The sequence below is a fragment of the Podarcis filfolensis genome (genome assembly GCF_964270895.1).
Source record: "Podarcis filfolensis genome assembly, chromosome: 2".
NCBI lineage: Eukaryota > Metazoa > Chordata > Lepidosauria > Squamata > Lacertidae > Podarcis > Podarcis filfolensis.
This window is the reverse complement of record NC_139605.1, coordinates 94233418-94257739: the sequence shown is the minus strand read 5'-3', so window position 1 is coordinate 94257739 and position 24322 is coordinate 94233418. Positions and strand designations below refer to the sequence as shown.

The 24322-nt window shown below is 44.8% G+C and overlaps 1 protein-coding gene across 8 annotated transcripts in view; it reads left to right on the top strand.

The window, feature by feature from the left end:
- The window catches only part of RBFOX3 (RNA binding fox-1 homolog 3), a 222332-nt gene that overhangs the window by 177633 nt on the left and 20377 nt on the right, over window positions 1-24322 (top strand). Inside the window, exon 1 of one of the 8 annotated variants that reach the window (XM_083598874.1) lies at window positions 23946-24021. The exons of 6 other annotated variants lie outside the window; for them this stretch is intronic. The gene's annotated coding sequence lies outside the window, so the exon portion shown is untranslated. Of the gene's footprint in view, window positions 1-23945; window positions 24022-24082; window positions 24215-24322 lie in introns of those variants that run through there. One more of the 8 variants, XM_083598875.1, reaches the window with a different exon arrangement.

The window sequence follows — 24322 nt, the reverse complement described above, 5'->3', positions numbered from 1 at the left end:
ATGGAGGCATGCATGCTTCCATGGAAGTTGCCCCCTAAACCTTTCGCACAGTCTAAGGAAGTGAGCATTTAGTATAAGCAAAGTCTGTTGTGTATATGTTTGCTCTCTTCCAGTTCCCCTCAACCTTGACTTTTCAGCTCGCTCTTTAATATATTTTTTTTAAAAAAAATATTTTTACCACATTCAAACTTAGGTGCACTCTTCTGTTTCTAAGAAGCATTGATTTGAACAAGTGAAATTCAGTGTTTTGCTGTTGTTGGTTATTAATGCCATTTAGATTGTTGGGAACAGATTATCTGTGCATCCCCTGTGTACCTGACATTACACAGGTATGGAGATTTCTGGGGTTCCAAATGTGAAGACAGATGCAATATAATAGCAGAGCTCACCTGTCTATTGATTAGGAAAATGTACATCTTCCATTACTGTGAACCAAACACTGGCCCAAATTTTCAGACTCAAACGTTCTCCATGTTTCCAGTGGGCCTTTTTGTTTTATTGTTAAAAGTGCTGTGTGTCTTGATATTTATCACTTTGTTAGTTAAAAAAGATTAATTTTTTAAAGTGCAAAACTGCTCTAAGGATTGGCAGGATTCCTACTCCCTCAAACTTGACCCCTGGAGAGAAAGAGTTACTGGCCATAATGAGGGCACCTCCAGAGCAGCCTTGTTGTTGTTTAGTCGTTTAGTCGTGTCCGACTCTTCGTGACCCCACGGACCAGAGCACGCCAGGCACTCCTATCTTCCACTGCCTCCCGCAGTTTGGTCAAACTCATGTTAGTAGCTTCGAGAACAGTGTCCAACCATCTCGTCCTCTGTCGTCCCCTTCTCCTTTGTGCCCTCCATCTTTCCCAGCATCAGGGTATTTTCCAGGGAGTCTTCTCTTCTCATGAGGTAGCCAAAGTATTGGAGCCTCAGCTTCACAATCTGTCCTTCCAGTGAGCACTCAGGGCTGATTTCCTTCAGAATGGAGAGGTTTGATCTTCTTGCAGTCCGTGGGACTCTCAAAAGTCTCCTCCAGCACCATAATTCAAAAGCATCAATTCTTTTGGCGATCAGCCTTCTTTATGGTCCAGCTCTCACTTCCATACATCACTGCTGGGAAAACCATAGCTTTAACTATAATAAAGATGCATCTGTCTTGACCAATCTGGCACTGACCTCACTGTAGTGCAGGTCTTCATATAGCTCCCAGTGGAACCCTAATTGTCCACTCACTTCGTGGCAGACCATAATGGACAGACAGGTGGATTGGGTGTGCAGTGAAAGTTGGTGAAAACAAATCTTTCCACAGAGGAGCCGCAGCTTGGTAGAGGAGCAAATGTTTTGTGTGCAGGAGATCCCAGATCCAATCCCTGGAATCTCTAGCTAAATAATCTCAGGTAGCACTTGCTTGAAAAGAGCCTCTCCCCGAGACCTTTTGAGATCTGCTGCAGATCAAAGCAGACAACATAGGCTAGATGGACCAGTGGGATCTTCTTATGCTCCATTTGAGTAGTGGGATGGGTTCTCCCCACATTATTTGAAATGATCTGGGGTAGGGGTTAAGGAGGGAGGGGAAAGGAAGGATAGATTAAAATAATTCAGTGGTGTGAAAATGACAATCTCCTCCCTCCTAATTTTGAGAGGTGTGGAAATAGAAGTTGTTAGTGGCAACTTGCTATAGAAAAATAACTGAATTTACCAAAAAGCAGTTGCAATGAAAGGAGGGTGAGCTGCCTTGTTGTAGGCCTCCTTAGGTGCTGCCTGCCTGCCATAGGCTCTGGGATGAGTAATCTGAAATCTGTCGCTGTGGCGACCCGGCGGCTTTCTTCCACTTTTTCTCAAATAGCAGGAATGGTGTCCAAATGAACAATTCCTCTTTAAATGAGAACTGTGTGACACGTAACCATCCTGCATTGACAGCGCAGTGAAATTGCCTTAGTGAGGCGCCAGTGAATAGAGTTGATGGTTTGTTTGTTTGTTTGTTTGTTTTTGTTTGTTTGTTTGTTTGTTTTATTAGATTTCCAACCTGCCCTTCACCGCAAGGTCGCAAGGTGTGCTGCAACAATAAATTGTACAATGATAAACAAAACAATTACAGTGGTAAAACAAGTGTTATGAACAATTAAAACACCGCTTTTATATACAAAACAATTAAAAGTCATCCAATATATAAAAAAATACAAACACTTGAAAACAATTCCACATATTAAAAGCAGTTTAAAAACGGTTCCAGTACAGACTGAAATAAAAGTCTCCACTTAAAAAGGTTTGTCAAAAGCCTAGTTGTAGATGTTGCAGTTGTGCACACCAGAATGTACCCAAAATGGAGCCCACTTGTGGGATACGCTTTTTGCAGGCCTGGTCCAAAGCCACAGATTTCCATTCCCCAATAGGTACCCCAGGTCTTCCCCCCCCCCATTAAACAATGAAAATCCAAAAAGAAGGCATCTAGGTTGTCTCTTTTCCTTGTGCCAAATCACCAAGCCCTCTATCCCTACCAGAGTTCACATTTCTGTCATGGTGAGGAAGAACCAGACTGGGCTGTTTTCCTTCTGTGAAAGCTGCAGCCCCTCTCATTTCAGTAGCTAGTTCTTTTCACCGGCACAGACAAGGCCAATTTTCCATTTAAAATGCCACGGCTGATACGTTTCACCGTCCCTTTCTGTGCGGCCTTCAAGAGCAACACACCCGATCTCTCCCGTTTCTTTCCCAGCTTTGTAGTTGTTCCTTCCCCACAGTTTCTGCGGCAGCCCACGGGCTTTGTTAGCACAATGTGGTTCAAATGTCTGATTAGTCGTTAGGAGAGCAAGGGGTCAATTTGCCAGAGCTCCTTCCTCTCCATTTAACTAATTTAACTGTGGAATTGTTACAAATTCCATTTTATTAGAGCCCTGTTTCTCAGTCCAATTGAATTACCCAAATCTCATTTTCTCAGAAGTGCTGAATATGTAATTAGAGGAAAAATTATGCTCCTGATTCCTATTAGCGTGGTGCATGTGTGAGAGTGAGCGTGTCCACATGGGGGCAGGCCATTGCGTGTGTCGGAGCAGACACAGGGCTGTGAGTGTGTGTGCACGTGCCTTTGTCATTTTTGTCTAGAATTGCAGATGTTTTTCAGTGCCTCATGATGTTGGGGGTTTTCTTCCCCCTCTACAATTTGTTGTGTGAATATAGATATTCAGGTACATTGCTGTGTACCATCGAGTATGGTTTTATATGGGAGAGCATGGTCTCGGTGAAAATAATGTTTTTATTTGAATATTTCACTCACCCTGCCAATAGAAATCATGAATTCTTACAGGGTTGACAAAAATCCTCAAGAATGTATGCAGTAGTATCAGGTTTTCTAAAAAATGTAACAGTATACATCTGCAAACATTCATTCATGGCAATGAGTTGAACAGCCAACTTTTCAATAAGAAAAAATCTTTAAAATCTCTGCCTGGGTCTTGGGCATATTCACGGGAGTGGGGTAGAAATATTGTGCACGCCTATTTCTGGGGCAGCTGCCCAGCACCCTGACTAGTGTTTCTGCTCTCCAAAATTGATGAAAGCTCCTCTTACATTTACTTGAGCATATTGACTCCAGACTCTCTAGTTAATCCCTCCCTGGCTTATCACAAAACCTGACTCAGGTTCCCTGAACCAAACAGGAAGCTTTCCCCCAAAGCTCTTTGGAACCCATAAAAGTATTGGATTAATTGAGAATGTGGGAAAGGAAGCCTAGGGTAATGTGTTCTCTTAAAGCACATAATACTTAACAGTAAAACAAGAGGAAAGATTGAGAGGTGCAAAGTGGGATTGGAATGAAGCAGAGCTAAGCAAAACTTGTTGTATACAACTGGTGGCCTGCTCTGTCCCTTAATATCCAGTCTCGCTAGCAAACACAAAAGGAGAAGCTTCCCCAGTGTTGTCTACTCTGACTGGCAACAGCTCTGCAGGGCTTCTGGCAGAAAACTTTCATAACTCCTGCTATTTTGTGTTGTTGCTTTTCCAAAAACGTTAAAGGCCTAGGATTGAACCAGAGATCTTTGTGTACAGCAAGTGTTCTACCACTGAACTATGGAATAGCCACCAAAATATTTATTCCTAGCTAGGTTTATTTTACCTTCTCTGTTTTTATCCCACCCAGAGCTCTTTGGAGAGTCTTCACCACCTCTTTTATCCTTGCAGCAGACCTGCCAGATAGGCTGGACTTAGCAGATGTGATTGTCCCAGGACCATGCAGCGATGTTTATGGCTGTTGGGGGTGAAAGAGGATTTCTACCTAGAGCTCCTCAGTTCTGATTCAGCACACCAACCACTACACCACACTATTTCTCAAACTACAACCAGGGCATAGGATGTCTTTGGAATCCAAGTATCAATGGACTAGAGCTTTGCTGAAATCAGATGTGAAGGATCTGGAGCCCTGATCTTTTAACTGTGGTTTCATGGGATCTGTGGTGAGGGCATAGCTGACCCTTCATAGACTCTGGCATCTTCAATTACTTTCAAATGACAAAATAGGCCTCCAATCTACATACTGAGTTACTTATAAAGAGCAATAATAGGTCAACTGTTTAAATCTGTCCCCACTCCTGAGTATTTCACTGCCACAAGCCCTCAGTTTCAAAGCCAGGAAAGCATTACTTGAAGGAATAATTAATCTGGATTAAGGGGCTTTCATCTCCCCCCACCCGCCGTCCCTCTTGGGCTTCTGAAACCATCCATCTCTTCAGATTGCTCTTTAAATGAGTTCCTGACCAAGGGCACAGAGGGTTCAAGACCATCTGTTTTAAGAAGGACAAACTCCCATTTGAGAAGGCACCATTTTCAAACAGGTGTTTGGTGCTGCTTAAATATTCATATATCAAAGTCGCAAGACCTAAACTAATTTGCTCCTAGAACTTACAAATAGGTAATAGGGTTACACATAAAACAGGAAACAAAAGGGAAAGCGTAGGTGGCAGGTCTTCTTGGAATGTGGTTGCGCTAACAGCAGTTAAAATCAACACTGGACTCTGAATTTCAGTCTGATGGGCCACTGAGGACAAAGGAATTGATTGGACTACACCAAACAGGCTTTCCTTGCTACATTGCCTGATCTACATAGATCAGAACATAGTTGTTCACAACATACCAAACAGTCACAATTCTGTAATTTTGTACAGGTGTACAGCTAGATTCCGCTGCATGGTCCCTTTCTGATCAATTCTTTCCCTCAAAGTCCCATGACACTCTTATCACTCTTTTCCCATCCCTAATCCATAGAAATGGCCATGGAGCCATGAAAGGAGGGAGCCTGCTTGTTTGCGTGATTGACCACTTGTTTAGAAACACTAACAGGCTCTTGCGAGTTTTCTGTTCTCTTCAAAATCTGTTCTCAACCAGGCCAAATTGTTACATGGAAAGCACTAGGTATGCTAGGAAGAATGATACCACCATTTACATAAATGTATTGGATTTATCTTGACCTCCAAACTTGCTTCACCCCAGGAGCTTAGGACAGGTAACAACAACAATCCAATAAGACGCAGGGTAAAATGGCCATTAAAATATTGTATAGAGAAATAAAAATTACCCCATACTGCCTTATCCCACGCTGTGTAAACCCAGCTCTTAAACTGGAGCATTAGGTAACAGAAGGGATATGTTGGGGCTGCCGCAAGAGGGGAAATGGGTATCAGAGGGGAAGGGAGAGAAATCAAAGATGGAAGAAAGGTGGAGTTGTTTATGTTGGAATGGACAAATTGCTGCCCTCCGCCCACCTTTGTGGGCAGGGAGAGAGATTTGTGTTGGGGAGACGCATGAGCGTAGGAGTGGGTGGGAATAGATTAGAAAGAATGGGGGAAAGGATGGCGTGGGAGTTTTAAAATAAATGTTCTAAATGTTAACTTCTGTTTTTATTGTGTGTGCGCATATTACAATCTGTCCAGAAAACCCTTGGGATTGGTCAGGCTTAACATCTAAATCATTAAAATCCATCCCAAACAAAGTAGGTCTATTAACACTTTAAAGAAAAAAATACTGAGCTTTCAAATAACAAATCTCCAGAGTGAGAGAGACTCATGCAAAGGGAACACCGTCCGAACAGCATAAATGCCCGCAATCTGGTGTATGTAGTAGCAGGTTAGCACATATTTTAAGTGCACATGTGATTAGCAGGCTTGTCAAGTTTTGGTCACCTGTGCTTTTAATTGTTAAGCAGTTTACAGTGGTACCTCAGGTTAAGAATTTAATTCGTTCTGGAGGTCTGTTCTTAACCTGAAACTGTTCTTAACCTGAGGTATCACTTTAGCTAATGGGGCCTCCCACTGCCGCCATGCAATTTCTGTTCTCATCCTGAAGCAATTTTTTAACCCGAGGTCCTATTTCTGGGTTAGTGGAGACTATAACCTGAAGCGTCTGTAACCTGAAGCATCTGTAACCCAAGGTATTACTGTATTAAATTAATAGTTGCACAGCAAACAGATACTGAGCAGTGGAAGGTTTTCCCATCACTCCCCCATTTCCATGCCAGAGAAAGTTTCACTTGATGAATTTCTGCTTGTCTCACAGCAGTTAAATGGCACCGGATAACTGCCAGAAGTTAGCAACTCTAGTAATTGAAGCCTTAGAGCAATTAGTAAATAAAGAGGGGGCTTATTGTAACCTGTCACTAGGTCAAATCTAGGAACAGTCTCCTGTGTGAACTGCATTCTCTCTTTTTAATATCGATTTGCTTGTTGGGTTTGTGTGTGTTGCTGTTAGAATCTTTATTTTTATGCTAAACATAACCAAGATTTTGCCTGTCTCTTTTGCAAGTAAGTGTTCTGCTGTGGTTCTATGTGTTTATTAATATGGGTCTGAGCTTATCTGCTCAGGAATTCCCCACTGGAAAATGAAGAGGCTGTCTGATGCAGCTACAACGCATTGAGGAGTCCCATATGCAAGAGAGTGAACAAAAGTATAGGTTGCATTCACACAAAACCTGATGTCGTCATTTCAGGGTTGGATTTGCAGCCACTCTGTGACAGAAACCCTGGGACAACCATTGGATTCTTCCCTAAATTCTGGGCTTGTTTTGTGCTAAGGTGGTAAAAAAGTTCTAAGTTCTGTTGGAGTGAGGGCTGAACTACTTGCTACCAAAATGGCAGCAGCCCCATGTCAAGTTCCCTCCTGCTGTAACATGTAGTCAACTTCCCCTGTGTCCTTCTGATGCCATCACCTCACCTCCCCATCCTCCACCAGCAGCCATTTATGTGGAAATATGGGCAAGAAAACGCACTATGTGAGGATGTCAGGATACATATGTTATACTACACAGAGGGAGAGAATTTGATGTGGGACTGCTGGTTTTGGTAGCAGCCTTGTATCTCTTGTAACACAAAATGCTACGCAGATACTTTGAAGGGTTAAGTGATGCTTCTAATAAGCTGGGTGAGAAATATACTAAAGCACAGAAGTGTCTGTGAGACTACAGTTTGCCTTTTAAAGCCCATGTTGCTTTCTGTAGTTTTAAAGACCCTCTTGCCATAACAGGTTTTTTAAAGCCTTAGTTTGCTTTTGCAAGAGTTCAGAGGTTTCGGCCAAGTACACGAGACTGAAACTCATCCTTCCTCCATTACTTAGGCTGTGAATTATTATTATGAATTTACCATTTTTGGGGAAAAAATAATTTGATTGTGTTCCTAAATCTATCAGGGAAGGAAAATGTTCCATATCAAAAAATGTCCTCATCTGTGGTCTCTTGGGCAGAATATTACAGCAGCAAGGCAAAGAACATTCTGCATTTGGGGATTAGCTAGGGAAATAAGTAAGTCCTTCCTTTTGCATTAGATACATGCCTGGAATTATATATGACTGTTGTGTCCTGGGTGTTGTGCTGTGCTGAGTGAGACCAGGATATCTTCCATGTCTAATGGAGCTGACCTTTTGCCAGTTTAGAACACAACAGCGTTCACATTCTGCTATCCTGAGCATCCTAGAAGGGGCATATAACTTCAGTTTGAACCTTAAGGTCTGCAGTTGGTGGGGCTAATGAATGTGCCAGTGCACAAGTCCCAAACGGTGTCCCCCATGCCAGCACTCTGCCCCCCATTTTGCCTTGGTTACACAACGTTATCATCCCATCACACTGTGAAATATACATGAAGTTGGCTGGATGCAGATGAAATTGCACCATTTACAGCATTAATATTTCATGCCATCTCAGCTCCTGCTTCCTGGCTAAGAAAGCCAAGCACTAGACCCCTCGAACACTCACACGCACAGTGGCTAGTTCCCTAGTGCCAACTTGGTATAGTTATTGTGTCTGCACTCATGTCTGCATGTGTGCATGCCCAGGCAAAGTAACCAAGTTGAATACGTGCATGACCAAAGATGGAAAGCCCTTTCTTGTAGTATTAAGCATCCTTTCATGCCCTCATTCCTCTCTGCCATCATGGTTTTTGGATATTATGAGGCACAAGCTGGCATAGCCAAGGGGCCAGGTATCCTAGGCCTTGTTCTCTGGGCTGCAGCTTAAGCTGCTCTTTTTGCTCCTGGCACTGCTTAGGGCATCATCTTTGTGCCGTTGAAGTCACTGATTCCCAGATTCTCGGGTCTGGGGAGGTGAAGAAGAAAGTGAAATAGAAGTTTCCTTTTCAACATATGGGAAGGCGGCAAAACAGGGAGTCTGTTGACTTTGTGAGGTCCGAAAAGTTGAGTAAAATTACATGTGGATGGGGAGAGGGTGTAGTGGGGTGCTAGGGGAATGGTGGGGTCTGTGTAGGGGAGGGCAAAGTGCTGCACAATACTGTGAGATTGTATAGAGATATTTTGGATAGTAGGGTTTTGCTTTATTCTCATTTCAGATCCCTCCCCCTGCCCTACCCCTGCCAACTCTGGGATCCATGCCCAGGGTAGGGGTTTTAGTCACAGCCACTATGTCTCTCTTGCTGAGCCAGTCTATGGATCTGTCCCCTGTCCTGCAACTGCATCCCTCCTGCTATGCTAGGGCAGTCTACAAATTCTCCCAGAGGAACTGGGGGCAGGGGGGGTGAAGGAGGAATGGAATTTCCTCAGTGCACTCCTGCCATGGTTGTGTTGCAATTTGCTGCTGGCTGTGGCCATGAACCGCAGGAGATCAAGCACAAACTGCAGGATGAAGGCAACCATGTCTAACTTGCCACTGTCACCTGTACCTGCCCTGCTATTTGCACCTGACTCTGTACGCATTGGCAACACTTGTATATCTTCCCGAGCCAATAAATGAAAATTTTGTGCTGTATGTCATGAATTGATCCCCTAGTGGTACAGATAACAGGTCCCTAGACCCTGCCTGCCTTGTCTCATAGCCATTTCTCCAGGGGGTCATATTGAGAAGTCATGCTGCGCTCAAGCAGAGATGTTGGCAGAGAGATCAGCCTCTTTGTGGCAGCAGGGATGGCTACATCCTCCCATGAAACAAATAGCTGGGGGTGGGGGTACTGTGGCTGCCCACGACCAGTGCGTATTTCACAGTGACAATGAGCCCACCGTGGTATTTCAACACCTTGCCTTTTACCTGTGGCCCTGCAAAAGAAGAATGAGTTGAACAGCATAAGAGGGAACAGGGTTGCTTTCATCATTCTCCCTGGGGACATGGCAACTATCCACCATAGGCTCTTTCTGGGAAGGCCATTTTTGCAACCAGCTTCCCCCGCCCCAACCCCATTGGACACCCCTCCCCTTTCCCCTGTCAATGTGACTAGTGCTTGTTCCCACCGGCCAGGCTGCCTACTTTGTATGGATGGTGCAGTGTTTAGGGTAATGAAATATTCACAGGTCAGTGCTTTGCTGAATGATGGCAGGAGCCGTCAGTTCCTTCTCAGGGAGGCAGTTGCTTCCCCGGCGCAACCTCAGCTTCCTGGCGACAGGCATTAGTGTGAAAAGGAGGCCAAACTGGAGGAGAAGGCAGCATGCAAGACACCCAGAGCCGAGTCCCACTTGCATCATGGCCTGGTCCCCAATGCCAGGTGCAGCGAGCGGGTGGAGGAATTAATTTGCAAATGAGCGGCAGGGAAGGGTGCTCTTGGAAGAGGTAGTAACCCAGGGGGGCGCGTTATATAAAGTTGCATTTTTAAGAAATAGGTCACGATAATAAGTTGCCTAAATGTATCCATGTGTTCCTGTTTATGACTGCAGCATCCAGGGTTCTTATACCTGAAATGTGGGGCATTTCTAGTTAGAACTTTTACCCCCTAGAGCTTCCCAGAAGAAGTCCGTGGGAAATGGGTAGCCTTTTATCATAGGCCTTCCACTGTCTGAATGATGTGCTGAGATGAGCACAAGTGAAGTAGCTGGGGTGGGGAGAGAGATTTGGAGGGGGATGGGCCTCTTGGACCAAGCTCTACTGCTTAATAGCTTTTGTGCTGGGAACATAACACTCTGAGCATAGTTTTATCTGGCAGCCAGCTTTTCTCTGGCACAGCCCCAGGAAACACAGACAGAGACTTACAATGCATGCATGAAACCCCTGATACCACCATGGTATTATGGACAGGCACAGGCTTTCAGGACCTCTACCCCCCCGCCTCCTTCCACCACCCCACCCAAGCTAGCAAGAAGTCCTATAATGCACAGGGCAGCTTCCTTTGCAGTTCCTGCCCTTCGCCATCTTGTTACGGACATCCAGATCACTACAAGATATGTGTGCTATTGTCTCTTTGCTTGTGTGTGCCAATACATTAAATATTGGCATCTGTGCAGTATGTTATTGTTGAGTAAGCAGTTGTGGTGTTGGCACTTGTGTTGCTCCTGGAGAATTAGCTGAATTTGTCGTGGTGACATCCATGGAGAGCAGGACAGAAGATTGAGGCAATGCTCTTCTGATTTGCAGAATGTGAGGTGCCCCCACTTCTTTGATTCAATGTATGCCTGGTTTAATTCATGTGAGCAAACCCATGCAGTTCTTCATGAACCCAGCATCTTATTTATACTGAGTTGCCTCTTAGCATGCTACGAATTCATAGCCTGGGCAGATGCTGGACTGCGGTTCTAGCATTAAGCACTTAGCACCTGGGGGGGACTAGTTTAGATGAGACAGTAGTCATATGAGATACTGCACAGATAAGTTCTTCTTGCCTGCTTGGAGTCCTTTATACTTGGACCTGACTTTGCATTTAGGGACCTGGCTTTGCATTGAGTCATGCATCAGGAAGGCATGACTTTCCAGTTATGCTTGAGTGGCCCCTGAAACTGACTCGGCACGTGCGACTTCTCTGTTCTCCAGGCTGGGGCTTGTGTGCCCATCTCTGGGCAGTACATGTATGCTGAGCTGAGTGGATGTAACACATCTTAAAGTTTATCGCTGCTGTTATTGTAGTTGTTGTCATAGTGTGTCAATGCATAGAGCTTTACAAAGTAATGTGAGAAAGGGGCAGCCGAAAGGAGACTGCAACCGTACATTCAGCACAGAAGGAGGCCACAAATGAAGGAAAAGAAGATGGAGGCTAGGGGAATGAAATGCACCCCGTTCAGTTACATATTCTTAGACTATTTTCAGTAGGGGGTGAGGTTGCAGGATGCCTGAAAATTTCAATCCTGGGTCGGGGAATTAGATTGGTACAGCAAGTGGGTTTTAGAGGTAGAGTAAGTTCTTTGTCACCTTTTAGCTAACAATATGTTTTGCAGATTTTTTAACCTCATTCTAACAATAACAACTCTGGTAAGGTTGGACTAAGAGATTACTCTAGCCAAAGTTGTGCGAGCTATAGCCCACAGACTCCTCTGGCGTTTGAGCATCTCCCAGTCTTCCTCTTCCTCCTCCCAACTTTCTCCTGGCCCTCATTTTAGTGGGTGAAGAAGTTGAACTGTCTCCTCATCAGCCTTCCTGCTGTCTTCTTACAATCCTAGACTGGCAAGTCACAAAGGCATGGTGTGTGCATCAGACCAGCTGGGTCTCACTTGGCAAATAAACTTCTGCTTTGTTGTCCTGACAGTGGAGTGTAAGTGGTGGAGATTGTGGTAGCTGCCACTGCTGCAGATTTAGTCACTTGTGTCTTGGGCCATTTGAGGGCTAATCATCCAGGTTGGAAGCCACCCTGGGTCAGCTGGTAGGTGGCACCAAGAGTTGGTCTCACCCCCCCCCATACAGTTTCCATACCATGGGTGACTACCAAGTCGAACGGTTTGCCCACAAGTGTTGTGGGCCAACCGTAGTGCTTCCTTACAGGCTGAGGAAAAGCAAAGTAAGGGCTCCCAAACAGGAAATGATGTCACATTTTCTTCCTGTGGAAGTGGAGAAGGAGACAGCACAGCGGAAGATTCCCCTTGCCCTCTGATATTGCAACAGAGAGTGACTTAGGGTTTAGGAAGATGGCGACTCAAGTCTCAGCACTCGCAAGATACAGTTGCCCATGTAGATCTGGACACTATCTCGGTATCTGTTCTGTGAAGGTTTGACTTCACTGAGATTTAAGGTCATTGCTTTCCCCAAAAAATAAAAAATAAAAGGGGGAGAAATGTTAAAAATGGAGTCATCAGGCGTGAGGCGACAGGCGCCATCAGCAAAGTGCGGTGTCGGCAGGAACTGGCCCCACTCACTAAATGATTCGAAAGGGAATGGCCCCATGTTTGTGCTGAGGCGGCAGAGAACGGCAGGGAGAGAGCAAGCCAAGCAAGCCCAAAAACTCCATTAATTAAAGAAACTCGTTAATGAGGGACATTTAATCAGTGCAAGATTAGATCCAACTCTGAGCCTTGCCAATGAGGCAGGCAAGGCAGCGTGGGCCAGGCTCTGCAGAAGCATCCAGAGCAGAATGGCAAGCTCTAGGTGCATCAGGAACCAGAGAACAGACAGATGTCGGAGCGAGCAGCAGGCTGGACTTCAGGGAGATTCCCTCGAGGGGCAGGATCAAGTGGCGTTCTCAGCTCAGAGGCTTGTCCTTGTTTCTTAAGGCATGCATCCAAATGGAAAGTGAAATGCGCCACTGCAAGTGGTATGTGTCTGCTTGCAATTGTATGTCTTCCATATGGTGCTGGATATTTTCCAAATCTCATTTGCACCTGATTCACCTGCAGAAGAATGTTTATTTTGTACACTGCAGAAGTCTTGCTGGAGAAAGCAGAAATGAAGGAGGGGCTGGGAGGAGGAGCACATGAGCCGGGTCTCCTAAATTCCTAGCCTAGGTCACATCCATGCCACACCTGTAAAGCACGTGGCTTTCCCACAAAGAATCCTGGGAACTGTAGTTTGCTAAAGGTGCTGGGAATTGTGTTGCAGGGGGTTGAGCTAGATGACCCTCCAGGTCCCTTCCAACTCTACATTTCTATGATACTATGATTCTATGAATTGCAGCTCTGTGAGGTAGTCTTAAATGTGTGTTAAACGTACAGGGTGGCTGTGACCCGAACACTTGGTTATATTTGTGTTGATATTGTCAGCTGCTTTGCTCCCCTCCTATCATGCTGTCATGCCGGCCTGCTGTTGAGCTTCTAGGTCCTGCATCTGGGGGCACAAAAGCAGCAGCTGCTTTTGGTTTGGTTAGGCCAGATTCAGTGTATGAAAAATGAGGTCCAGGAGACTGAAAGAGCCCGTCTAAAAGGTCTGGCCTACATGTGCCGCAGAATGAGGCGGTCGAAGCCTAAGGTGGTGGAACGCCCTGTGCTAATTCAAGCTTCAAGTATGAAACTCCTGTGGGTGGGTGTTTTTTTAATGGTCTCCTGAAGGAACCCAAAATATCACCTCATTATCCTTGCATTTGTAGACCATACACAGAATGAGGTGGTGGAATTCTTGAATGTATCTCTTTCACACTGCAGGTTGTGGGGGTGGGGTAAAACTTTGGCTGTACCTTGTAAAGCACATCACTACCTGGTAAAATGCATCAATTCCTAACTTGGAGAAAGCAGGAAAAAATTAAGGTCTTAGTGAATAAAGCCGTAAACAACTTAGGACCAGCCTACTTGAAGAACTGCCTTTCTCCATAGATTCCTGCCTGTTCTTTGATAGTGTTGTTAACTGTTCCTTATGGTGTCTGCCTGGCAGCCACAAGAAATGGGCCATTTAGCCTAGCCGCATCAATACTGTGGAATTTGTTGTCTTTGTATATTAGGCAGGCATCCTCTATGTCTGGTATTAGACACCAGCCAGAAATGTTTTTATTTATGCCATCTTCCCCTACCATATGATCCAGTTTTATGTTCTTCTGATCTTTGTGTTGCTATGTCTTTCCTTTTTATTTGATGTTGTTTTTACCCAACCAAGTTGTCCTGTTAGTACAAGGGCTTCTATCTGCACAGTGGGACTTCCTCTTCCTCTCCTCTACCTGCTCTCACACACAGACCTCAGATCTGTTAGAGAAAGAGTTCCACCTCTCCAGAGCCGATTTGGGGGTGGGGGGCAAGTGAGTGTGTGGGAAGAGGAAGCCCCACTGTGCAGGCAGAAGCCCTTGAACTAACTGGACAACTTTATTAAAGGCAACCCACCACTTTGAGATTATTTTTCTCTCTTCCCCCCACTTTTGATTTAGTGGCTGAGAAATGTATGTATATATAAATAAGTTTCTGCCTATCTATGGACCTTGCTCTGGAGACTGGAAGCATGGTGTAGTTGAAGGTCCCGTCACTGATCTAAGTTGCCCCTAACCTAATAAATATTTTTCTCTTGAGATTCAGTGAGTAAGACTTGACACAGTCTGAGAAGCATTCCTGTCTTTTATCACACTGGCCGTACACTGAAGCACCGTGTTGGGAAAGTTACTGTGCCCTTCTACTCCCCGCCTCCTGCCCCCAGCACACCCATTTTCATTACAGCATAAACCAGGGGTCGGCAAGGTTTACCTCGCCTGGGCCAGTTCACTCCAGTGGAGATCCCTCCATGGGCTGGATTTCTGGCGTCTGCACAGACACAATTTCCGGCGTCTGCACCGCAGAAGCGAGTTCCCGCACCATGCTGCGCTGGTTTAGCACAGCGCATGGGGACTCTCTGAGCCAGTGGCTTGGTTCGGGGGTGGCTTGTGGGCCGGTTAAACAACCCCCGTGGGCTGCTTGTGGCCCATGGGCCTTAGGTTGCCTACCCCTGGCATAAACCATGGGAGAGCAGTGGGAGGAAATAGGTTCAAAGGAGAATGGGTGGGCTGAGACTGTTGGCTGAAGCAATAGTTTGTGCAAAGCAGAGGATGGGAAGCATCATGTGCATCCTGGGAGGGTGATGGGATGGGATCCGATATGTGAAAAGGATTTCCTACTTGAGCGGATCCCAGCAGGCTCTCATCCCTAATTGGAGTGTGTGTGAGGGAGGAAATGAGGGACAAAGCAAGAAAATTCTTTAGGGAGTTGTTTAACTCATTCCTGGCACCCTGCACATTCTCTCTTGCAGATGCACCAGCACATACACGCGCACACACATCATGATAATGTCCTTATGTCTCTACTACCAAGAGATTTGTCACTTGGAGCTATAGATCTGGGCAGATGTGTCACAGAGAGACACTCTGGAGATCAGGTGAACCTAATGGGCCCTGAAAGAAATCATCTTCAAGATGATGAGTGCTGAGACAGGTCAAATTAATAATGGAGATTATCAGGGATGTTGCAGGGAAGAGAGATTAGAATCTGCAACATCAGGAGACAGCAAGTGTGGCACTTGTTTTGTATTCTCTGTACATTTCCCTGTCCCCTCTGGCATCCCTCCCACCAACCATCCACTCTCCCACCCCCTGCTGCCCCATCTGCTTTACATCTAGAAAGACTCCCACACACTCCACAGGTAGACTGGCAATGGCAAGCCATCGCTGGAAGATGTGTTGCGGGTGGGTACAGTGAGAGGCAGAGAAGTGCACACAGTGGGGTAGATGCTGCCCTGGTTTCTCCATTCCTACTGGAATTTCTCCTCCCCACCCCATCCTTACTATCTGGGAACCTCGGCTTGTAACTGGGGCAAAACGAGCCCTTCTCTTGGTGACGCAGCATTGAAAAAGTGAATGTCTCAGCAGAAGCCATTGATTATGATTGTCAGGTGTCTATTATTTTAAGAGACATCTCCTGTTTTACACAATTGCTTCTAATTCCAGGCTATCACCACACTGCAGACTGTACTGTCTACGCTAATTTCAGTACATTATAGTGCTCAGCAGGGCTCGTGTGTGAGTGATATTTATATTAAAAGTTGATCTGATAGCATCTTTATCAGTTCATATGGCAGAAGCACTTTTTTTCTGTGGAGTGGCGAGAGGAAGCACCTCATGAACACAGGCATCTGCTGAAGAGCACAGGCTAGAAACTGCAGCAGGAAAGCAGTGACGGTTCAGAATGCAATTCAGTTCGTGATTTATTCTAAGAAACTTGGTTTTGCACAGTAACAATATGCAAGCATTACCAAAATCTATGGGAAGTGCAGATCACTAGCTTGGCTGGCAAGAGGTGGGAGATAGTTGTAGCTATCCCGCATCATTTGAGGAGGGAGTACTCAGATTCCATTGTTTGAGGTACCCATTCCTGTTCTCTTGTTCAGCACAGTCCATTGTTGAGTCTGCATGCGAGGTGGCATGTGCACACTGCACAAAACACTGGCTTTCTTCTCTTTCATAACTCAGCACATTTTTCTTTTCATTTATTTCGGTTAATTTTGGATTATTTTTTAATGTGGCCATGCATTGCCACGTTTGGGACGCTGAACTCTTGCAGTGCATTCCTCTCCACATCTGCTCAGAAGCAAGTCCCATTCAGTTTAATGGGACTTACTTCCAGGTAAGTGTCTGTAGCGCTGCAGCCTCCTGTCTCTTATTGCATGTCACACTGCTTCTTTGAGGGTTTAGAAAGTTTTGTACCTCTCACTTTTAACCTCCACTTCATAGTAAATGAGAGGTGTACAATGTGACAGTATAATTTTGGGCCATACAGCTTGGGTCCCCATGTAAAAAAAATAATGCTCCCTGTAGTAATTTAGCATATCAGATGTAGATATAGTTAGAATCTAGCCTTTCTGTTGTTCTAGTTTACAGATGTTCCAGTATAGTATCAGAATGAAGCTTTATATATGGAGAGCATTCAGAAATAGAATCGAATCCTACCTGCAGCATGAAGTGATATTGTCAAGAACTTGAGTTTAATATATTATTTAATATTTGGCAAAGGTTATCTTAATGTTGCAACCTGTACTGTTGTCTGGCAGAATACTAGTCATGTAATTCTTGGGAAGACTGGATGATCTGTGATTGTTCAGCTTCCTTCAAAGCTTGATTTCTGTTTTGTATTGTAAGAGCTAGTTCTAGTGATCTGAGCATCATTTCACCAGGTTAATAAGGAAATGTAGGCATGATTTGTGTTTAAATTAAGGCTTATGTCTCCCCTCTCCCCATGTCCCTCCAGTAATGTATAGCTGTGGGAAATATGATATTATATAATTGCCTTAATGTTCACCTTCCTTTTGTTTCACTTGGCTTTAACCTGCAGGAGGAGGAGAAATACTAATTTTCTTACTTTGTACCATGTATTCTTCATTTAAGGAAACGTGTTGGGAGATGTGGGTTGACAACACCGAAACAGTACCTTGCAACATGTTATTTGGGCCTAAGTTTTTATTTATGTATAAGAACTGTGGGCTGCCTTACTAATGATAAAACTAGAAACTGACTCTGTTCCCCATTATATGATTAAGTTGCATGTTGATGTTGAAGTTCCAGGTACCTGGAGAAATTGTTACCCAGCCTGTAAATACTGCAATGTCATGGCCTCTTGGCATGTTGTTGTTTTTAAACATGATCTTAATTTAAAGTATCTCTCAGCATTTCATACCACAAATTAATAAGCAGAAAGGTGGTGGAAAAAATGTGTTAGTGGCAGCTTTCTTGTGAGAATTGATTTAGTTGGTGGTTTCTTCATTTCATAAAACCTGCATTGAGCTTTCTGCTATATGAAGTCAGAAACTTCATGATGAGTCCCAGGTAAATAAATTTAAGGTGTATTAAAATATTATTTCATTGCAATATTGTTTTATTTTGTTTTTGGACTTCAGGCTGCTTCACATTACTTCTCATTCTGCCATTTATTTGGTGACCCAAGTTTTGAAAACTTCTGTAGGTTTTAAGATGGAATGTATTATTGAGACACATTATCAAGAATTGTAAATCATGCATTTATCTCTTGAATCCTGTTTCATGGCAATTTAAGCCTCAACCCTGGGTGTCTCTTGCCTGTCATTTTTAAAATCAGTAGAGCTGGCAAATACTTCACCCTTTTTTGGTATGTATGAGCTTAGTGATGAGAGCCTGTATTGTGAAGATGTGGCAAGGAGGAAATCAGTTTTGTGCTCATAGCTTATTTCATGTTTTTTAAGGTCAGGAATGGGTAACATAGCAGCCCATGGAGCTGTATTTTTATTGCCTCCTGCATGGACCTTCATTGTGATTTGTGAAGTCCTCTTAGGCCTGCACTGTGTTCTTCCCAGCTCACAGTAATCAGCATATTGGTGCTACAAACCTTTTTACTCTCACCCATTTCACATGAAGCATGATGCAACAGAATTTTGGTGTCTCTGCAATACATTAAGTAGGTGGAGAAAGTCTTCAAATGTTGGAAATCCACAGTGGACATACCTAATTTGACTCCTTTGGCCCAGCTAAGTGAGAGTTAGTAGGGAAGTGTGCTGATGGGCTGAAGAAGCTGCCAACTTTTACATTAGATATTGCATTATCCTTTTGTTGAGGATGTTGCTGAACAATGGCTTGCTGATGATGCAGCTATGGAAAATTGCAGAGCACCTACTATTCCTCACAAGTGACCCAACATTCAGGGTTTTTTTTTGTTTATTTCTACATGTGAGTCAGAACTTATACTCCTTTTTCCTGGAATGTAATGTATCTCTAGCTAGGGGCAGTTGTGAAGGTCTGCCTATAATTGGCAGTTTCTTATTGAAACTGTTGACTGTGTTTCATGTACCACTAAAGGCAGAGGAACCCATAATCTGTGGCCTTTGTTTCCTGCAGAGGGAAGAATACCATGGGTCACCAAATACCTTCATTCCAGTGGTGACAAATGAGGGCATTATGTAAGACCACTATTTTTAACGTACTGTTAATACCATTATATGACCTCAAATCCTGCTCACCATGGAGTAATATCTTTAAAATGACCAAGAAAATATTCTAAGCAAACGCCAAATGCATACATGCAACTTCTTCCAGAAAAATGTTTAGCTTCTCTGTGAGAAAACAAGCACATTTTACTAATTTCTAACCATGTTAAATACAAGCAGTTTACTTATACATATATACAGGCCCACGTAATTTATTGTAGTCTCTTTACACCCACGCTCAACCCAGTAGGCATTACCCAAGAGGCTGCCTGGGGTGGCAAAATACTAAGAATGCCAGAGGAGTCTGAAAATCACAAAGCAAGAAAATGATCTGTGGTCTAAACCACTGAGCCTCTTCAGTTTGCCGATCAGGTCGGCGATTTGAATCCACTCTATGGGGTGAGCTCCCATTGCCCTGTCCCAGCTTCTGCCAGCCTAGCAGTTTAAAAGCATACCAGTGCAAGTAGATAAATAGGTACTGCTGCGGCAGGAAGGTAAACGGCATTTTCATGCCCTCTGGTTTCCGTCACAGTGTTCCATTGCACTGGAAGCAGTTTAGTCATGCTGGCCACATGACCTGGAAAGCTGTCTGTGGATAAATTCCAGCTCCCTTGGCCTGAAACGAGATGAGCACCGCCACCACCCCATAGTCACCTTTGACTGGACTTAACTGTCCAGGGGTCCTTTACTTTTAACTTTTACCTTTTACCTTTATTTGGGACAACAACAAAAATGATATGTGCAGTGTTATGACCAGAACATCCAGTAGTGGCTTTGGTTCCTGATTCAGAGGGAGAGGAGTTAATGGAATTGATTAAACCAGAAGCATAGCCTTAATAGACTCTGGTTCTGTGCCCTGACACAAAACTGAGGCTGAGTCCAACCACCAGAGTCCCTCTAAATATAAGACCTCACAGTGCTATTTTTCTAGGAAAAAGGGTGCTGGAACTCAACATGAATGCTTCCCATGTTCTCTTATAATGGCAATGATGCCCACCTGAGAGGTGTGTAGACTGAGTTCCAGCTGAAAAAAAAGCCCTGGGACCACAGAACCAGGAACCCTTCAGTAACTGCAGCCTCTGTGCTGGAGCTCACAAAGGGACCATCATCTTCACCCGCCCCCAAAGACCTCAGATGCCACCGAGTCTGTGCACAATTTCAGGCAACAGGTCCAATGAGAGTTAACAGGGACTGAGTGGCAGGCTTAAGGCCTGAGGGCTGCTGCTTCTAAGGATCTCCATTCTCCACTAGAACCTGGAAGGGCAATGCAGGCTGAAGGACTATGTAAGAGCTTGGCTAGCCCAAGTGACACTGGCACAAAACCCCACACATACGCTAAGTAGAAGAATTGCAGACTTCTGGCTGTCAACATATTGTACTGGAGACCCAGCTGTCCCAATGTTTTCAGTAACTGCTCTGTGGGTCTCATGATCTTGTTGGTGTTGTTCTTCCCAGGTCCTTTGGGTATTAAATTCTGGAGTTTGTTCCCAAAACATGTAGTGATGACCACTAACTTGAATGGCTTGGGAGGAAAAGAGACATGTTTATGAAGGGCAAGGCTATAAATGGCTACTAGCCGTGATGGGGACGTTCTACTTCCACTCTCAGAGTGTGCATTTGAATACCAGTTGCTGGAAACCACAGCAACAGAGAGTGTTGTTGTATTCCGATCCCAGTTGTGTGTTACTAATCAGCATCTGGTTGGCCACTGTGATGCTGGACTGGACAGACCTTTGTCCTGATCCATCTGGGATCTTCTTATCTCCCTGTGGAAGTGGCACGATACATACCTAATACATACAAGATTTTGAAAATCTTCATAGGGGAATCTAGATATCTCAGCATTCTTTTACTTTTTAAAGCAATGCTTTCTAACCCAATGACTGCAGATAAAAAAACAATGTGACATCTACTGTGTTTTTGCTGGGTAGGAATAGTTTTTGCTGATGGCGTAGGATGAGACTAAGCCTGGATAAGGATTCCAGCAATCTAGGAGAGGTAAATGGCAGAGGTGCCCAACTATTGCCTCTGGGAAACAAAGCACTTGGTGCAGTCATAGAACTCCATTTCCCACAGTCACAATGGCAATGCCATTTACACACCAGAAATTGGATTGTAGCACAAACATGATCATAGCTTCATAACCATCACTATCACTCAGTACTTTTTCAGCTGAGCTTTTTTAAAAAGAAAAGAAACATCTTAAGTATTCCTTCTGCTTATGCATCTATGCAAAGTGTATTACATGCACAAATCAAGCATGCTATGTAAATTAGCCCAAGATGCATAATTTCTGTTGCCAAATTAGGGCAAGCGAGTGTATGCAAAACTTAACCTCCTCAACTAGAGGGTGCCACATTTGGCAGGGTAGGTTTCTTAAGCGTAATTTAGTATCCTGTCTTCAGCCGGAGTCCATGGTCAGGTGTGGTGAGATGTGTTAGAAATGCTAAGAATCAGAACCATGGAGAGCTTCCAGTAGAGTTTCCTAATGAGGATGAATCTTGGACTCATTGTGAAGATGGTAGTGTTGCTCCACCACTGGCCAGTAACTGAGGGTAAAGCCTGTGTGAAGCCCTGCCTCCTTGGATGGAATCTGCTTGGAGTTAAAGAGATTGTGTCCTATCATACAGTTGTGCACTCCTGTGTGGTTGGAGAATCTCTTCTGGTCCCAGAAGTAGAAAAGAAGAGTCATTGTGAACTGCTGGTAGTTCAGGTGTGGGGAGTCATCTGAAGAAGGGGCAGAGCTGCCATCTTTGGAACCAGGGGATGGAGGCCTATCTGTTAGGGTTCCTCCTCTGCAGAAGCTTCTGTTGGAAACTGCCTAATGGAACACTTTAGGGGCCTAATCATCCAGGTCAGAGTTCTCATTTGACTCTGAGGTGGGTCAGAATTCCAGACCATGACAAGGACTTCCACGCATATACACACATTTTGAAGAAAATTTCTATAGCCTATTTTTGCCCCAACAGAGACTTCTAGCTCAGGATCCTGAGATCCCTGGGTCTGATCACTCTACTTTCTGTAACAGCTTGAGCCTGATTGCCTGTTTCCTCTCCAGTAAACAACGTGTTTGGCATGATATGTCCTAAGATGCTGTAGTACCAGTAAAACAGATGCATGTCTCCCTTTCTCCCCATTCCCCCAGGATGATTGAGTGCTGACTTGGTGCAGGAAGAAACAGAGTAACCCTTGAGTAATTGGCTGATTCAAAAATGGTTGTTCCCTGTGTGCTTTTTGCGCCAGCCACCATGTCCCAGGTGAAGAGGGCCTTGCAGCATCCTTTGGTGTGGTTAGGAACAGGGCAGCCTTGAGACAGGGCATGGGGTGGAAAGGTTTCTCTGTTCAAGCAAGGAAAGCTTGCCTGTCCAAGCCTGTCCCACTGTGATCTTGCCTTGTCATAAATTAACCACACACACAATTAAAGAGCCTGTCTCGGCTCCAGGAGCTGCAGATGTATTTCATCCCGGGAGAGAGAAACGGAGAGAGAGAGAGAGAGAGAGGCACTGCTGTGTGAGGGCTATAAAGCATCTGAGAGCAGAACTTGGGCTTCTAGCAGAGGGGCTTGTGGCTGTTTGTCAGCACAAGGCAGGGGATGTGGTGTCGGATGGGAGGCGGGGGAGAAGAGAGCAGTGAGGTGTGAAACAGTGTGTTTTTGAGCAAGGGAGAGAAGAGGGAGAGAACTCTGTGCACAATTGTGTCTAGGAGGAGTGTTTGTTTGTTTGTTTGTTTGTTTGTTTGTTTGTGTGTATGGTACCATTAGTAGCTGCTGAACATGGCAATTGCGTAGACCACTTCATTGTGTGGGTTGCTCCCTTTGCATGGACAATGTAATCACACCATTCTCCAGACATTTTTTAGGATCACCTAATGGCTGGCGTGGCATGGAAGCTGACCTTCCACGCAGTGTGACAGATCCAGTAGCAAGCTGGTGGACACTTTGTGGCTGCCATGTGGCACAGCTACAAGGCAGAAGGTGTTTCATGCTGCTTCCACATGAATAGCAGCTGTGGGCAGCTGGATCTGTCTGGTGGGCCATATTTGATAGATGGGCAGAGCCGCCCACCTGTCAGTCACCAGATGTCACAATGAAATCAAATTATGCAGACAAAGGAGCAGACTGCAAAGTGTTGATGATCAGCTCATCATTGGGTGTTGCAAAATGGTGTGCTTTGCAGGTGCTGCCCATCACCTGACAGGCAATGCCTGCAAACTGTCTTTGGGCTCAGCTGCATCTTTACCTGCCCACCACCACCACCCCAGTGCCATATGTTGTCAGGCAGATGGGAGAGGCTTGGTTGATTTGGCCTTGTGAGCCAAATAGGGAGGTCTGCCATGTTAACCAGGTCCAGGAGGAGCCAGAGGATCCTGACAAGAGCGAGCAGCAGTAAATTACACCAAGCGAGTTAACGCTTTATTAGCAAAACAAGATCTACACAGGAGTGTCAGGCCTAATGAGCACAGCAACTCATCTCCATCAAGTCTTGCTTCCTTCAAGCAGTTGCCAAGACTAAAGGTTCCCACCTCCCCACAGTCACCCAAGTCCCCTCCTCTCCAGGTTTTCTTCCAAGCAATCAGAGACTATGCCTATGTGCTTGCCTTTGAAACTCCTGTTTCATGGCTCTCCTGGTTCTGGGAGACTAAGGAGGAGTGTATGTTGTCATAGCAGGAGAGAGAGACACTCATGCCTCTTCACAAGCCTAACCCATCTCTGCCTCCCTCCTCCTCTTCAGCTTCTGATTCTGGACTTCTCTCTGCCACAGACTCTCCCTGCTCACTAAGCACTGTTACCTCTTCAGCTCCCAACACCACCTCTTCCCAGTCTTCTCCCTTTTCTCCTTCTGATCACTCATTGTTGTCCCACTACCAATACCCAGGTCCTGAGCCTTCTTTCCTTGGGGGTTCCCCAGCTGGTTCCTCCCACCATTCTTCTGCATCCAACCAGTCCCTGACTGGTCCCTACTGCTGCCATAGCTTGCCACTCTGAAATCAGTGAAGTGATATTGTGGCCGTGTGTGTACCTGTGCCAACCAGAACCTGGTATGTTTGAGTGGGGAACCACCTCTTCTCCAAATGATGGACAGTTGTACTTATCCTTTCTTCTCTGTCCCTGAGAGAGGTCAAGTGGGAAAATATAGGAGACATCTCTGCAAGCTTTAACCATCCTGTGTTGGCCATTCCTTTCCACCTGCCATGTCAGATTTCCTGCTATGGATCTAAGGCATTGTTGGAGGCTGCTTTCCTTTTTTAGATATATAATAATTTTTATTAATTTTTCCATTATACAATTTCACCATATCAAAAAAATTTCACAAATTTCAACTTTTTAGACTTCCAAATC